A 17054-nucleotide genomic window follows, 5' to 3' on the forward strand; every position below is an offset into this window, starting at 1 on the left:
ATCTGGGAAGATCTCACATGCCACGGAGCGGCTGGGCCCGTGGGCCATGGCCACTGAGCCTGCGTGTCCGGAGCCTGCGCATCCGGAGCCTCTGCTCCGCAATGGGAGAGACCACAACAGTGAGAGGCCCGCGTACCGCAAAAAAAAAATCTTCCAACAAACAAAAGCCCAGGACCAGATGGCTTCACAGGCGAATTCTACAAATCGAAGTCATTGACAAGATCTTTGAAATCCCTATGTGTACATCTGGGGGGGAAAGTTAATTTGAGAAAGACCAAGTTTAAAAATAGTGAAGATATAAAGTAAGACAGGCCTTTAGCCTTTTTTACCTAGTGAAGGTAAAGAGCGATACAGATTTTTTTTCCCACCATTATTAATGGGTCACCTCTTTTCTTGAACAGTTAATTGGAGTGAATAAGCTCACCTCATCTTCTTTTTTTTTTTAGGAAAGAAGAATTAAGTAAAACAAATACTTCTTCCCTTTTTCTCATTTTAAAAATAATTTTAGGAAACCTTACTGGCAACTAATCGTGTATCACATTCAGCTAGTTTTATAATGCAAAGCAAGTCTGGTCATTGCATGGAATGTTTCTCCACTGGGTTCATTCCTTAAACTTGGAATTAATGCCTTGTGGACAAAATGAAAAGCACCCTATTTGATGCCTGCCCCAGACCCCTTTGAGAGGAAACACAGCAGAGATCTGAAAATCAGATGGCTATGGGGAATCCAGTGCACTGCATTCTAATGCAGTTCTTCTGCCATAAGTGAAATGTTCACCTGCCCACATTTTGTGTATGGATCCTTCTGACTATTTATTAGGGTTGGAGATTGAGAAGGGAGGAATCCAGGCAAACATCTAATTTGTCAGGAGCTAAATCCTAGTAAGTGCCTTGATGCCTAGCAAATACCTCTGCCTTCTACTGCCCCTTTGCTTTTCATTAGTGACTTGGGGTGGAAGAGAATGTACATACCGGCTGTAAAAATGCAAATTGGCATGAGAGAGAGACAGGAAGAGAGAGAACTGGAACAATTACAAAGGAGACCGCCTTGAAGGAACAGTTACAGAGGAGACCGCCTTGAAGAACTTATTTTGGAGAGGTAAACAAGGTCAACAGGAACATGAGCTCTGGCAGAATTCACATCTGTAGAGCTGCATTCAGAATGATTCTCAGCTTGTTAATTTGCTTATTACCCCCGATGTCTCTTTGTTGTTCAAACATAGAAAAGTGTCTGCTACACTGGTGCAGGCTGAGTATGCTTATACACTGATGAGCTTCCTTGGTGATAACTGCTCTCTGTGACTGGAGAATCTTCCCTGTTGTGATTTTCCTTAATGCCAGACTCACAGTGCTGCCTAAATACTGACAGTTTCTCTGGGGCATATTAGAAGGTAGCATTATACCATGCAGTCAACAACAACATGCCTACTATGTGCTGGGAATTCAAAGATGAATGAGAATCCGTCCTTGTCTTCTAGAAACTCACACGATACCAGGGGCGGGGAGGAGCTATGTAAACAAATAATTGCAGTGTGTTTTGTTAAGTGTTAGAATAGTGGGATATCCCCACTGCATAGAGAGCAGAGAAGACTTTCCATGGAGGTGAAAAATTAAGGAGAGCCTTAGTGAGGAATTTACTGAGAAAATTAGTGGTAAAGTGCATTCTAGGCGGGGGAAGCCACCCCTTTGAATGATTCCCTGTGTTATGAATTCCCAGTGGGGTATGTTTCTCTCATGGTGTGTGTACAACTTATGCCCCTCTCATGAATTCATTAACTGAGTGGTTCTAGGTACTGGGACAGTGGGGAAAAAAACAAAAGTCCCTGTGCTCATGTAACATGCATACCAACAGGGGAAGACAGACAGCAAAGAGTAAAACATAGGACATGTGAGATGTGACAAGAGTTACTGGGGTCGCTATTTTGTGTAAAATAGTATTTGAGCAGAACTCCAGAGGCAGGAGGGAGCAAGTACATCCAAAGGCAATGTTTTTCAAAAAGGGGGGAGCGGGAAGTGCAAAGGCCCTGTGGCTGGAAATTGCTCAACAGGTCTAAGTAGCAACCTGGAGGCCAGTGTGTCTGGAGCAGACTGAGACTGGGGAGAGGGCAGGAGAGAAGTCAAAGGGTGAACAGGCTGTAGGTAGGGGCTTTGGAACCAGGAAAAGGACTTGAGCTTTTACTCTGAAAAGATTGGGAAGCTATTAGAGAGTTTGGGCCTGGAAGTGCCAAGAGCCTTGGCCCTAGAGTCAGACACATCTGAGTTCAAATCTCGCTCTGCCACTTTTACTAGCTCTGTCTGATTCCTCATCTAAAAAAATGAGGCTTATTGTTCTTACCCTGAAAGGTTGCAATGAGGAAGAAGAGGAGAAAAGTGGCGGTGGTGGTATTAATAGTAGAAGAGGTAGATAACAGCAAGAGAATTTGTGTCTGTTTATCAGTATGCTAAGAGGCAGGGTGTGAATGAGAGATGAATGTGGCAGGGTGAGGGCAGTTATATGAGTATGAGAGGTGGCATTCTGAACAGAGCTCCAAAATCAGGCCTTGCAGACACTGGGCTGTGGTTGCTATAGATGAGGAATAATGCAAATACCCGGATAGCTTTGGATCAACCATGTGTATTAACAGCAGCTGGGCCTTCCAGAGCCTGAGAGCTGTCCAACTCAACTCCAGTTTTGAAGCAGTGTATTAATAAATGAAGAAATGCCAAACAGTTACCAATGCTGTTATATTTTAAATATATCTGTTTAAGAAATTAACTCTTATGCAGCGTAATTGTGCCATTTCTGAGCTAATTTCTGTTATTTATTTCTAAAGCATGAATTTAGAGAATATTGTTCATGCGTCATGTGTTCTGTTAATGGGATACAAGTTCAAAGTTGTATGATCAATACCTTTTTCTTTTCATTTTGTCATTTTCTCTCTGTGACTGTGTATAAAGTCTCATTAGGAGAAGATCAAACATACAGGTTTGGGGCTTTTGATGAATATGAACCCCAGGCCAAAAAATGAACCAGCCAACCTTCCCACTGTCTCCCCTGCTCTGCACATTAGGCCTTAATATTCCCTGCTGAGTGCTGAGAACAAGGGTCCAGGTAACTTTGTGTTGTGTTTGGTTCAGGTGTGCCTTCCTCACACTGGCTACTATCTACAGCTTCTGCACACCTGCTTACACCTCCCTGTTCTCCTTTGCACTGTCAGCTCTTGAAGGATGGGGCTGTCTTAGCATCACTTCGTCCAGAGCCAGCCCATAGTCTGTGCTCAGTGACAGAACACTGAGCTGGGCTACGTTGGGAAGGTGAGCCCTTCCAGAACATTCAGCTAGAAAAGGTTGGACAAAGGAAGCTCACCAGCGGTTGTAGCAGTCTGAGGAACCAAGAAATCTTGATCCCAGATTTGAGCCATGGCCTCCAGGGGAGCCTAGAGTTGTGGGGAAGTAACCCCACCCTGTGTGGATTGGTTGTGTGGCTCTGAAGGAAGCTGCCTTTTCATTCATTAGTTAGTTCCTTGTTTGGTAAAACAGGGATTCTAACAACACACACCTCCCAGGGTGGTGGTAAGGCAGAGACATTGCAAATCCAAGTGCTCCTTCCTTCTTTTCTTCCTCCTGTCTTCCCAGGAAGCCCCACCCAAAGATTAGTTCATCTCTAATTCTGAATTCGGTGGCTGCAAGTGGAGAGCAGCTGTCAGTGACTGAAGATTTGGAATATGCCCCTTTTTTCCCCCTATAAGTGGTCAGCGGGAGTATTTCTCTTTCTTTCTCCCTCCTTCTTTTTCCTTCTTTTGCTTTTAACCAGACCATACTTTATAGTCTATGGAAATGTGGATTTATACAGAAATTCAACATAGGGAGACTATTACTGATATTTCAAGGAGATTCACAGAAGTGTTTTGATTTGAAAGGTGCATTAGTGTAGGGCTTTTCAAACAGTGATTAATGGGCCACCTCCATCACAACTACCTTGATGATTCTCGCACATATTGGCCTCCCCCGGGCTTGTGGACCCATTATCTATTGGAGGGGGGGGGCCCAGGAATCTGCATTTCCTTACAAGCAAACAGGATTTGTCTTGTATCTCTATAAAGTCTAATAACCACTATCTTAGTGATGGAAATCCAATTTGTATAACTGTTACTGAGCACCTAGTATGTGTTCTTCGTCATATTCATCACATAGATAGTAACTTAAGTCCTCACAGCTATGACCACAGGAAGGGTATAGTTTACATAAAGTCACCCATTGAAAGGGCATAAGTCAGTGGCTTTTAGTATATTTCCAGAGTTGTGCAATCATCACCATAATCTTAAAACATTTTCATCATCCCCCAAAGAAACCTTATTCCCATTAGCAGTCATTGCCCAAGGGTGGATATTACACCCATTTTTAGAGGCAGGAAAATGGAGGCTTTGGACATTTAAGCAACATGCCTCCAACCCCGACAGTAAGTGGTGGAGCTGAGGACCATGGTCTGACTTCCTTGCTTCTAGAACCCACGCTCTTTCAACTATACCAGGCCCCTTTCCAGGAACTCAAGACATGTATTTGCTTGGTGGAGAGGATAATTTGAGGTTCTGGCTTTTTCCTTGTTCAGTAGTTTTAGATAATATATTTTCCCTTCCCATTCTGGCTTTGTAGGGTAAATACATAGGTTTTAGGGATAAACAACAAGGTCCTCCTGTAGAGCACAGGGCACTATATTCAATATCCTGTGATAAACCATAATGGAAAAGAATATGAAAAAGAATGTATGTATACGTATAACTGAATCACTTCGCTATACAGCAGAAATTAACACAACACTGTAAATCAACTATGTATACATTGTAAATCGATAAAATAAATTTTAAAAAACAGGTTTTAGTTTTTAGTTCATTATGCAGCACAGTTACATAAGAAATTGGCATGACTGAAAGCCAGGAGAAACCAGCATTTGGTCCTGTCCCTGATTGTGACCTATATCATATACGGTGTTTGAGGCTTACTTTCCTCTTCTGTCAAATGAGGAAGTAATACCAAATCTTTTATTGATTCATTAAGCATTTATTGGACATTTAATGGTGATTACACTGGATGCTGGATATTCAGAGAAAATGTTGACGATTTTAATACCAGCTATGCTTAACTGGGCAAAAACAATATGTCAGTCACTGTCCTAGCTTGTCATTCCATTTAGTTCTAACTGCAAGCCTAGTAGGTAGTGACGATCACCCTGTTCTGTCTCTACGGCGTTGGAGGTATGTTGCTTAAATTCCCATGAGGAAACTTAGGCTCAGAAGACTTAAATAATTTGTGCTGGTCACACAGCTGAGATGACTGAGGTCTGGATGATTCCAAAGGCTGGATCTCAGTCCTCACACTCCTCTCCAGGTGAGCAGGAGTTGTTATTGCCTTCTGTGAGGTCACTACTCATGTTTCTAAACAAATACTTGCAACACAATGTGGAAGTAAATAATTCAGTGAAGGCGCTAAAGGAGGTTTAATCTTCTGGCCTCTTTTTGAGTAGGTCTGGGGAGGTGTCTAGATGAGCCTCTGGGTTCTGTTAGAGGCATAGCTAATTATTGCATTTCTCCCTCTCCTGTAGTCCCTATTTGCTTAATACCTGCAGATTGGATTTTTAGGACTACTTTCGTCCCCCGGTACCTGCAGGAACCCAGTTTGTTGAGCAGTACTAGGCCGGGAGGGACCAGCATCTCTGTGATGTATTTCCCAACTTGAATTTACGCCTCTGGCCTCCTTGGCAAATGTTTACAAAGCCGCAGACTCTAGGAAACTGGAGATTGGGCCTGTGCTCAGACAGGTGTTCCCTACCAAGTATCATCAGTAATCAAAGGGGAAGTCACTTTCTCAAGGACCCAGCTTGCATGTGGGTTTCTAAAGAAGCTTGAAGAAGGCAGTTCGTTGAGCCTGGGAGCCAAGCTTGTCAAGGCACTGGGAGCTAATGTGAAAGCCATTTCCTGAAAATATAGAGTTTTTAATAAGTCTTGTCACTATGGAAGGCTTTGGAAGTGCTGATTTGGAAGAGCTTCTGACATTGGGATGAGGACACAGGAAATCTCAAATGACTTTTTATTCCTGGGAATAGTTGTTCATTTTGAAGGATTTTTAAAAGTTACTGTTTACTGAGCTGTTACTGTATGTAAGGAATAATTGCTATACAAGCACTGAAGCTCACAAAAAACCTATAAGCTCTCTATTATTGTCGCCTCTTATTTTACAAATTAGGAACTGGTGCGCATCTAACCTCTCCACAGCCACTCAGCTGGTAATAGAGGATTTGTTTTGTTTTGTTTTTTTAAACTCCCTTTCATGTTCCTGTTTTTTTTAGCCCTAAAAACTTGGCAGAAATAACTTTAACCAACATTTATTCATTAAAATTATATTGTGAATCTGAGCCAGAGACCCATTCATTGTTCATTGAGATGTGAGTTAATGATTATTGCTGAGAATCATGGTGTGTCGTGCTGGAGCCATTACAGCAGGGTTGTTACCATGGTATTCGATATGCATGACAGGCACCCTGGCTGTGAAAGCCTGAAAGACGATACAGTGAGGAGGACCTGGGAGACATTTGTGTAATCATAATAGCATCACATTTATTCCAGAAAGGCTAACTGCTCGGTTTCACGTCTTAATGTCCACGTTTAAGCTCACCACTCTCAAGATTGGTTTTCTCTATTTAAATTGTCATCTTAAACTATTCATCCCTTCAATACTTGGCCTCTCCTCCTGCAACAAGTTTTAGAGATATGTTTATAACATTTTTCTTTAAGTCAAATTTCACCAGCAAATATAATTTTCTTGAAGCATCCATTTCATATGGCAGAAAGACCTAACATTAGTAGCTTCTCAAAAGTCTAGCAATCTATACTTCAGTAAGATTCTAGCACAATAATAGAGTGGAAATTTTAGGATCACCAAGGTTTATATAATCTAACCTAGTTTTCCACTTTATAGGTAAGCGAAACTAGACCTAGGGAGGCTTAATGCCTTCATCAGGCATATAGCTGATTTATACAGAGCTAGTTTATACAGAGTTGCAATTTGACATTATTAGCTTTTGTGATAAATTTTGATTTATAGTTTCTGCACTTAATGAAGCATCACTTTAAATAAAAGAATAAACCAGAATTGAACTTATAAGAATTCTCTCTATTTGGATATGGCATAAATGAACATTTCATTTGAAAACCATCCAAAACAGACTCCCAGTAGCATATTTTGAAATGTCGAGAACCGGTCTTCGGGACTTCCCTGGCCGTCCAGTGGTTAAGACTCCGTGCTCCCAGTGCAGGGGGCCCGGGTTCCATCCCTGGTCAGGGAACTAGAGCACACATACCTCAAGTGGTGGTCCCACGTGCCACCACTAAGATCCGGCGCAGCCAAATGAATAAAATAAATATTTTAAAAAAATAGAAAAGTAGTCTTCAACTCAGAATGCAACATTGCAACTGTGCTTTAAACCTGAGCAGTTGTTTTTCATTAAGCTATTTTTATATAAATTATTTTTTTGAACAAGTACATCTCATTCCATAATATCGCTCTGTGCAAGTGCTATAGGGGTCGTAAAATTGAATAAAACAGCCCCTCAGAGGATTTTAAAATTTTACAAAGGAGATAAGACAAACGGGAAACTTTCATTTAAGGTCAAGTGTCATTTGAAGGATCAAAGACTCCAGTTCATTTGGTTCCTAAAGTTGTCACAGATCCTTGGGACAGTAACTGGCTTCTAAATGGACTAGGTTTTTTTCTTTGTGAGAAGGCTTAGGAACAGTTGAGGGAAGTGGGTGCACGGCTCTGAGCATGTGGAATATAAGCATTCTTAAAGCACCTATTTCATCATGTCACTCCCCAGCTAAAAATCCTTCTAACAGCTCTTTATTTCTTGGCAAATATGAGTAAATATTCATTTACTCATTCAAAAAAATGTTTACTCAGTGCCTACCATATGTGTAAAATCCAACTCCTCTTCCTGGCTTGAAAAACCTTCACACTGAGTTCTATTCCATTGAGTTAAGTTTCATTTCCAAAAGCTTCCCTTAGGCAACTGACTTTGTATCATGATTACTGACTCCTGAGTCTGTCTCTAGATTGTGAGCTTTGCTACAAAAGAAGCAATCTCCTTATCTTTGAACACCCCATTTCCAAGTATACAGGCCAGTGCTTAGTAAGTCCTTTTTAAGGGTTTTCTTGAGGCCAAAGGATCTAGAATGTAGGGCCACGTGGGCAGGGATTTTTTTACACTCTTTTTTGTATCTTTAGTGTCTAGAACAGTGCATGGCCCCAAATATTGAATACTTAGTACTTTGTGTTTAGTACTATGTGACAAACCCTCTCTGTGAATGCTCTGAAATGCTCTCACTTAAGCTCTTTTTCTTTTTTTTTTCCTATTTAAATCTGACCTCAAATTCAAGCCCAAGCCCATCTCTTCAGAGTCCTGCTCCCCAGCCCCCCATGAACTCTGGCAGCACATTGGGTCTGTGCCAAACATCCTGAGTTCATCCGGAGCCTGCATTGCACTGTTCACTGTTCATCCTTACTTCTTAATCTTTCATTTCTTCTCCCAACTAGAGAATGAGCTCCTTAAGAATATGGAGCCATATTTTACATGGTTTCTGACTCTATCAGAAAGGACGTGATTGATTAACTTGAGTTATTAATTAAACATTGTCATTTAGGTCTGGAAGTTTAAGCATTTCAGGGTTTCCAGTTCCCTTTGTCCTTAATGGATGGATTCCCGAGGACCTGAGCATTTGTGTGGGTTTGTGCACACACAGAGCACTGAATATTGAAGGCTTATATACTTGAAGTGCCTTCCCTCCCAGAATAAATGCATGGCCATTTAACTACCCCACCTTTTTTTTTTTTTTCCCTTCAAGGTGAAATTTAAAAAGCCTTAATGGAGATCTGGGGTATAGGGAGTGAGGAAATTAAGTTAGGAGAGTGGAAGTAGGGGAGTGGAAATCTGGCCCCATCTGCAAAGCGTTTGGGCAAGTCAGCTTTCCATTTCTGAGAGGTTTCCATGTGCATTGTCATGAATATTATAGTCAAGTTACATTGGCTAAAAGGCTGAGTCTTTCCAACATGTGGAACTGATTTACTTGCCTTTTCCCCCTCTTACCTCCTTTGAAAGCCCAAACACAACAACAACAACAACAAAAATTCAGTAACCCTTCAGAAGCTTTATTGCATTTAGGGAAGTTTTTCCATCTTTGCATGCCTGTCTTTGTTCTCTCCGTTCCTATTTGCTCACTGGCTCTCCTTGTTTAAATGCTACAACAGGAAATCAAGTGATCAAGACTAGAAACTTTGCTTGCTGAGATTATTGCTTTAGATTTTCCCTGCTAAATCAGACTGCAGGCTGTTCCTTTTTCCCTGTAATTTCTTTTGAGGGATAGAGAGGGCCAAAACTGGCAACCCTTTGTAAAGGTGACCCTTGTCGCCGATTTGTGATTTGTGACTCTCCCACAAGCTTTCTTGCTTGCTATTCAGAGCTCCTTGGTTTGAAGGGTAAGTTAAATACCATCAGACTAAGGAATTCATAATTTGAGTTCTTTTGCAAACTTGAAGTATCCGAGGGGCTGTGTGTGTATATACTTAGAGCCTGAAGAGGACAGGGAAGGAAAAACAGAGGTGAGGGGGGAAGACTCTATTAATAGATTGTTGGGAAAAGGGGAATTTTTTTTATCTTAAAGAGAAAGGATACTTTGTTCCCTTTTTTGCTAGCTGGTTGAGTAATCAACCAAACTAGTCTGTATGACTTAATGCCTAGATTAATGGATACACACACGCTTATTTATGCTTACTATGTACCATGCAATGTGCTGAGGAATCATGGCATGGACCAGTTGTCAAAGAATTTACAACAAACTTAGAACCTAGAAATCCAGAAGAGTGGAAGGAAATAAAGTAAACTGTAAACTGTTTTTTTCTCATCGGTCAGACAGTAGATTTTTTCCCTCCTCTTCTTCGTTTACATATTTTCAAATTTTCTACAGTGAACATATTATTTTAACTGTAGCATAGACTGCTGCAGAAGTTCAGAGAAGGGAGAGATTACCTTTGGGAGGTTGTTAGGGATGAGGTGGGACTTGAGTTGGTAAATATTTATACAGGTATTTTTGGCTCCCCCGTACCTCCAAATATCAGCATAGCTATCATTAAGAGGATATTGTTAAGAGATGAACAATAATGGAATAGAATAATAATAGAATGACCATCAAGACTGTTCGAATAACTATCATAATGGTATGTGAAATACATTCATAATGTTTTTAGTGCAGTCTGCATAAATTTATCTTCACATTTATGAGGTTAAGATATGTGAAGTACCTGGTGCTAGACAGATAGTAAGCACTACACAAGCAATAGTTATATCATTTGTTATATATAGCAACCGTAAAACAAAATAAGGAAGTCTGCTGGGGCAGAACATGTGTGCCCAGGGTACCATTTGCACAAGGTCATCTATTGTGTACTGATTCGTTTTGTTTTAAATTCCCAATCTAGGCCTCTTCCTCTACCATGATTTTCAGTACCTAAGCATTTCCCTTTGTCATGAAACTGGAATAGCCCTGTTTCTTGCAAGTCACTGTGGTATTCAAGATCAAATATTTATAGTGAGGATCAAGCATGAGCCCCTACATTTACTTTTTCCTCTGTAAGCTCTCAAGGTGGTGATCTAGTACAAATGGTTCTCTGTAGAGTTTATTGTAACTGAACGTATGTCTTTTTTTTTCCCTAGTGTGTCAACTCTTTGGAAAATGTTTGTCATTACCCATCATAAAGGAAATTCATGCTCCATTTTGAGATTGGGGGGTGGGGAGGAAAGAATATATGTTCTGGATTCATTATTCATAGGCAAGCCCTGTTACTATTTTGGTCACTTTCTAGATTTTACCTAAGTTTTCTCTATTAAGATGATGATTACATAGAGGATGATACATAAACTTCGGAGTAAGGCAAATTTTGCACCCAGACTTGGCCACTTAATTACAGTGTTCTACATTTGGGCAAACCAAACTTCTAAGACCTCAGTTTTCTCACCTGTAAAATGATGACATAGTAGCTAACTACTATGAAGGGTTGCTATGAGTATTAAGTGAGGTAATGTGTTGCAAAGCACCCGAATCCATTCTGTTCCCTTGTTAATATACACGGTAACACTGTTATGTATAATGTACCCCCTTTACACACATATAATTAGAACAATATTTGTGTATTAAAATGATCATTTTAAAATATGGACAATAAAAAAATTGTAAACACTTTTATTAGCTGTTCAGTATATTATTGATTGGATGAAGTGTAATTAATCGGTCCCCTATTGGACAGTTAGGTTATTATTATTTTTTTTAGTGGTAACCTTTTCAATACTCTTGGTAAACTATTTTCTTGAACTACCTGTATCCAGATGAACAAATTTAGAGATTTTTTTTTTAATGATGGAGATTTATGGCACCAGGTTTGTGATCTCAGAATGCAGATGATGAAGCCTCCTTAGAGGATGTCATTTTTCTGGACCTTCCATATGTTCAACAGTGTGAGGTTAAATAGTCTGGTAAAAATCGGACAATGTCTACTCTGGGCAGAGTGATCCCTTATAACCTAGTAAAAGCTTATTCATGGGGTATGCTTAGGGGAGAATAGAGTTATACATATGTTTTCTTCCCTGAAACACTTAAATTAAGCTGCTATTAATTCCCTGTCCAGTGATTGTTGGAGTTTGTTTTAATGACAGCATGGTTAATGTTGGTCAACATCTTGAGATAACAGTGGTAATCTATATTTTCCTTCCCTTTGGCCATAATTCCTAGAACAGTAGGAAGAGATCCAGAGAGGAATGAAGCTGTTAGTGAACTGTCAGCCAAATTGGCTTGTGACAGAGACCTGTAAACGTCAAGAGAATAAGCTTTTGAATAAAAATTCAGTCCTGCATTTTCTTAGCAAAGATCAGGGAGGGAGTCCAACAGAATCTTATTAGGCTTGTTAGAGGTATTTATTTCTCCTCTGTGGTTTTGTGCTATACCATTCATTTAAACATCTAGTTAAAATTTGGCAGAGCTGTTGGAGGAGTGAAGGTGGAGCCAACTGTCAGGATTGACCATCTTATTAAACACTCATGTAATTGTTCCTGTTCCAGTTAAGTGGAATTCTCTTGCCATCTGTTAAGCAGGCTCAATTAATAGAGAGATTTGGGAGGGAAAGATGATGGGTAGGGAGGGTGGGTCAATGGAGTGAGGACTTGGGGACAGGGAAGGACTAAGTTGCAGCCCTTAAGAGGTGAGGGAAAGTAGCTCCCCCTCCACCTACACACACACACACAGACACACACACACACACACACACACACACACACAGAGCAGGGTGTCTTTTTTTCTTTTCTTGCGGGAGAGGTAGGGGAACTGTATTCAAGTGTAATGTGGCTCTTTAATTTCCTCTTTCGGGGAGGAGGGGGAAGGCAGTGCTTAGGGAGTAAAAGAACAGAATATGCAAAGAGGAGATTTGATTAAATTGTGTTATATAAGTTTAGAGAGCATCCAGGTTGGGTGAGACTCAGATAAAGACAACTTTTTTCTTGCTGGAAATTCAGGTTAGTACAGTACCATTGATGGGAAGCTGAAGAACTAAGTCATTGTATATACTTAGAGTTTGAGGGAGTAATTAATATGTAGCCTCAGGGAAGGCTCAGGAGACCTTATCTGTAAATTGCTAGGTGACTCTCCAGTATTGGTACAGTCTAATTTCATCTGGTTGCAGATTGGGGTGTAGATTTTTTTTAAAGTATTTATAATAGCCCAGTTAATAGATTATTGTCCTTTTTAAAACTGCATAAATGATTTTTAAAATATACAAAAACATTTGTCTAGGGTATATTTTAAAGAGACTGCCTAGAATGTGTGTTTAAAGTAGATTTATTGGGCTTCCCTGGTGGCACAGTGGTTGAGTGGCCGATGCAGGGGACACGGGTTCGTGCCCCGGTCCAGGAAGATCCCACATGCCACAAAAAAATAAATAAATAAAATAAAGTAGATTTATTGAAGTATAGCATACATACAGCACAGTGCACACTCATAAATGTACAGCTGGATGAGTTCTCACAAAAGTGAACACATCCCTGTAACCAGATCAAGAGACAGAACATTTCAGCATCCCGAAAGTAGGCTTCATGCCCTATTCAGTTGACTCTCCCACAAAATGTAACCACTATCTTGGCTTCTAATAGGCTAGGTTAGTTTTGCCTATTTTTGAACTTGATATAAATGGAATTAACATTCTTTGTGTCCTGGTGTCTGGCTTCTTTCATTCAGTAATATGTTTATAAGAGTCATCATGTTGATGCATGTTGCAATTGTATGTTCATTTTCATCTCGCCCAAATATTCGACTGTGTGAGTTCACACAGTTTGTCTATTCTGTTGCTGATAGGCATTTGGATAATTTCCAGGTTGGGGCTATTATGAGTAGTGCTGCTATGAACATTCTTAAGATTTCTTTTGATAAACACGAACACATTTCTGCTAGGTATATACCAGGATGAGAACTGCTGGGTCATAGGATATGCATATAGTTAACTTCAGAAGATACCGCCAGTTTTCCAAGGTATGTGTTTTAATGAGGGAAAGGTCAGTTTTGTCTTTAGATCAGAGTACTTAGTTGCCTTGAGCTCAAGAATAAGGCATGTTGTTGTTCTTGTATTCTTTTGATTATGGAAATTAATATGACTGACAAAGAGGAGTCAGTGAAGTGTTTCTCCTTAAAATAACTTGTAAAAACCCCTCACCTATTTTAATGATGTTTTCACTATACAACAAAGTGTGTTTTTACTTCTAGTATTTGACAAGAATTAGAAGAGTAATGGGCAACAACAAGCAATATGTTTGCCTTTACTTCCAGGGATTTGTACACCGAGGAGATTGACTTCAAACTTCCTCCAGATTGTGCTCAAATTAAGAGTTCAAATGTCTGGAATTCCTTTGGTCCTCGAGGGAATTTGAGTAAGGGAAAGTGACAACTTGGAAATAGAATGTGGCATGCCCACCCTACCCACCTACATCCTAACCCTGTTACTGTGAGTAAAGCATCAGAGAAGACGAACAATCTGACCTTTTGGGATTGCTCTTCATGTCATGTTTTAAGAAAACTTTTTTCCATTTCCATTTTTCAAGTCCTCTGACAACCAAGAAACTCTTGCAGTCATGAAAATGTCAGCTAGGTGTATCATTTGGAATTCCTGGCTCCCAAATTAAAAATAAAATGCCCAGAAAACTCTGTATTCTATTCCTTTCACAGTTTTACGTAGCAATAGAAAGTAATAAAAGATAAAATCTTTGTCTGGGACTCTTATTAGTTATGCCTGACGTTGGTCATATGTAATATAAAGTTATACCAGCACATTGTATCTTGCTTAAAATAAAATTGTTAGAAAAAGACCCCAATCTTCACTCTTTTTCTGCATGCTGATATTAGGATTTCTAGATTATCCTGAACGAAAAGTTGATGTGAATAAATTTAATAGTTTTGCTAGAAGCAATGCCTGTTTTTAACTCACGACCTAGGTTTAGACCTCAACACTTGAATTTTTTACCTGTGATGCGTTTTCTAACTTCTGAGCTGTAGTTTTTAATCTGTAAAATAGGTTTCAGATCGCTGTCTCCCACATCGGGTTGCTGTAGGGATCAAATGAGATCATCTATGTGAAACTGTAAACTATGAAAGTACTAAGCCTAATAAGCCTTTGAGAACTGGGCTTAACAGGCCCTGCATTTTAAGAAAGATTATTACTGGCCATTAATCTAGAGCATAATGGAATATCACTCTATACTTGAGATCTTGGGCACACAACTAAGCCTGAACTTTTAACCTTGCACCAGACATGGCTGGCTGACCTGTTTAGTTGTGAGTTACTTGTCTAGGTTCTACTTGCCTTTCACTAACACCCTTCCCCGCTGCCGGGAGAGGGGCAAAAAGTTGTTTGCTTGGTGATAGCTCCAAACTATTATTCTAGCAGGCCACCTTTCATTTCTGGGGTGGTAAGAGGGTTGTATAAAATATATAAGTAGTCTGTAAGATCACTACTGCTTACATCTATAACTTCTTTCTTTTAAAATTTTCTATTACCCACCTAATTTTTATTAGGTGTTGAGAATATAGAAACACGTATAAGCCATAAAAGGCTCTAATAAAAGTGTTGGCCGTCATGATTGATAGTAATTGTTAAGAAAATGAATGAGTAAAACAGGGGCTGGACACGGCCTGGCAAACACTTCCTGGCTTATATTCCTTATTACTACTGAGGAATTCACCTTTCTTTTAACAACAAAGAAGAGGGAAGGATCTGAGATTCCTCATTAGGTGTGGCCCTTAGTAGTTGTTTTGAGCAAAGTGGATCTGGTTTGCTTCCCAGAACATGGGTTACTCCATCAGTCACCTCTTGGGGGAACACCTCCCAGGATAGGACAGATAATGTATCAACTGAAATATCGCTGCCAGAAATGAAATAAGAAATTGACCACACTCATCAAGATATGGAGACACTTCATGAATTATGTTAGTTTTTAATAAACGTGCACTCTTGGTACTGAGCAGGTTGTGAAAATCAAATTATATAAAAATAGAGAATATGGTCTGGGAGTGTAGGTGGCAGTGACATTGACACAGCCTCTAAAAGCATTGTTGTCTAGTGAACTAAGGTGTTCACCAGAAAACTGGGGCTGGAGGTCTGCAGATTTATAATTCCTTCTCCAAAACGATGTCTGTTTTAGGATTCAGAATCCTGATGCACCTTGATGATGAAACACCTTCAGTGAAATCTAAAGCAGACAGAACCCTATAATCAGATGCATTAGTACATCTGCATCAAAAAGAATAAATACTCACACTAAGTGGTTTAATAAAGACTGTAAATACACATCAGTTCAAGTTAGGATTTACTGCCAATAAGTTCAGGTCATGTCATATTTTGCTAGCAAATGTGTTATGCAAAACAGGATTTTCAGAGCCTTTTGAATTTTAGAATTACACATAAAGGGATTGTTGATCTGCATTATGTTTGGGTGTTAGCTCCTAACAGGAGTGTTTTTCATATGTGACAATAGGGTTAGTAGCACCATAACCGGAGTCGCACTGCCTGGGTTCAAATTCCAGCCTTGCCAAGTGACTTTGGGTAAATTACCTAATTGCCCAGGGTCTTCGTTTTTCATCTTTGGAGCTGCAGTAATTTTGTTATTACATAAGATATGCATATGAGGTACAATGTGAATTGCATTAGGCACTCAATAAAATATGCTTCTGTTTCCTCATATATGCTCATATCATGGGGATAATAATAGGGCTTGTCACAAAGGTGTTTTATGAGACTGAAATAGGTATATAGGTGTAACATGCCTAAGAATAGTGTCTGCCCCGCAGTAAACATTTAATAACTAGTCGCCAGTATCATTATCACCATTACTAAAAATCTGTACCTTTCCTATCAGCAAGTCATTTTCAGGAAGGAAAACGACAGTAAGCATCTGTTGACTGAATGAGTGGCACATTGAAAAATTATGATAATTTGTAATTAGAATTTTCCAGACTGTAATTCCGTCCCGTTCCATCTCCATCCTTCCCAAGTGTGTTTACTTCCCTTCCCCCAGCAACATGCCCCCACCCCCACCCCTCCCCCAGCCCCAGCACCTTGATTTTCCTTCATTCGCACAGCACTTGATGAACTTGGCACTTGTCTTCCTCATCACCACCATGCAGGTGTGTTAGGCTGTCTGGGAAGCTGTCCCAGATGCCAACAAACCCTTGTCAGTAGGATACAAAGGAACACGGGAAATTTTGGCTGACATCTCCAGGTCTGACTCCTTACTCAACCGGAGAGTTCCAGAGGTATCTTTAAAGTTTTAGGATAAATGACGAGGCTGCTGTTCCTTTTTTTTTTTTCCCCAGTCCCTAACAGGTAATGTTTCTTGGGTTCTCTTTTTTTTTTTCGGTTTGTTACAGGTTAATCTCTTGTGATTGGTCAGTAATGGTGGGGTTTGGTAAAGTCATAAGTCTGCAAGATGTTGTAAATGC

The 17054-nt window shown here is 40.0% G+C and overlaps 1 protein-coding gene across 1 annotated transcript in view; it reads left to right on the plus strand.

Annotated features, from left to right (window-relative positions):
- CACHD1 (cache domain containing 1) overlaps positions 1-17054 on the plus strand; it is a 217030-nt gene that overhangs the window by 68321 nt on the left and 131655 nt on the right. The window lies entirely within an intron of this gene.

The sequence above is a fragment of the Lipotes vexillifer genome, unplaced genomic scaffold, assembly GCF_000442215.2.
Source record: "Lipotes vexillifer unplaced genomic scaffold, Lipotes_vexillifer_v1.1 scaffold134, whole genome shotgun sequence".
Taxonomy (NCBI): Eukaryota; Metazoa; Chordata; class Mammalia; order Artiodactyla; family Lipotidae; genus Lipotes; species Lipotes vexillifer.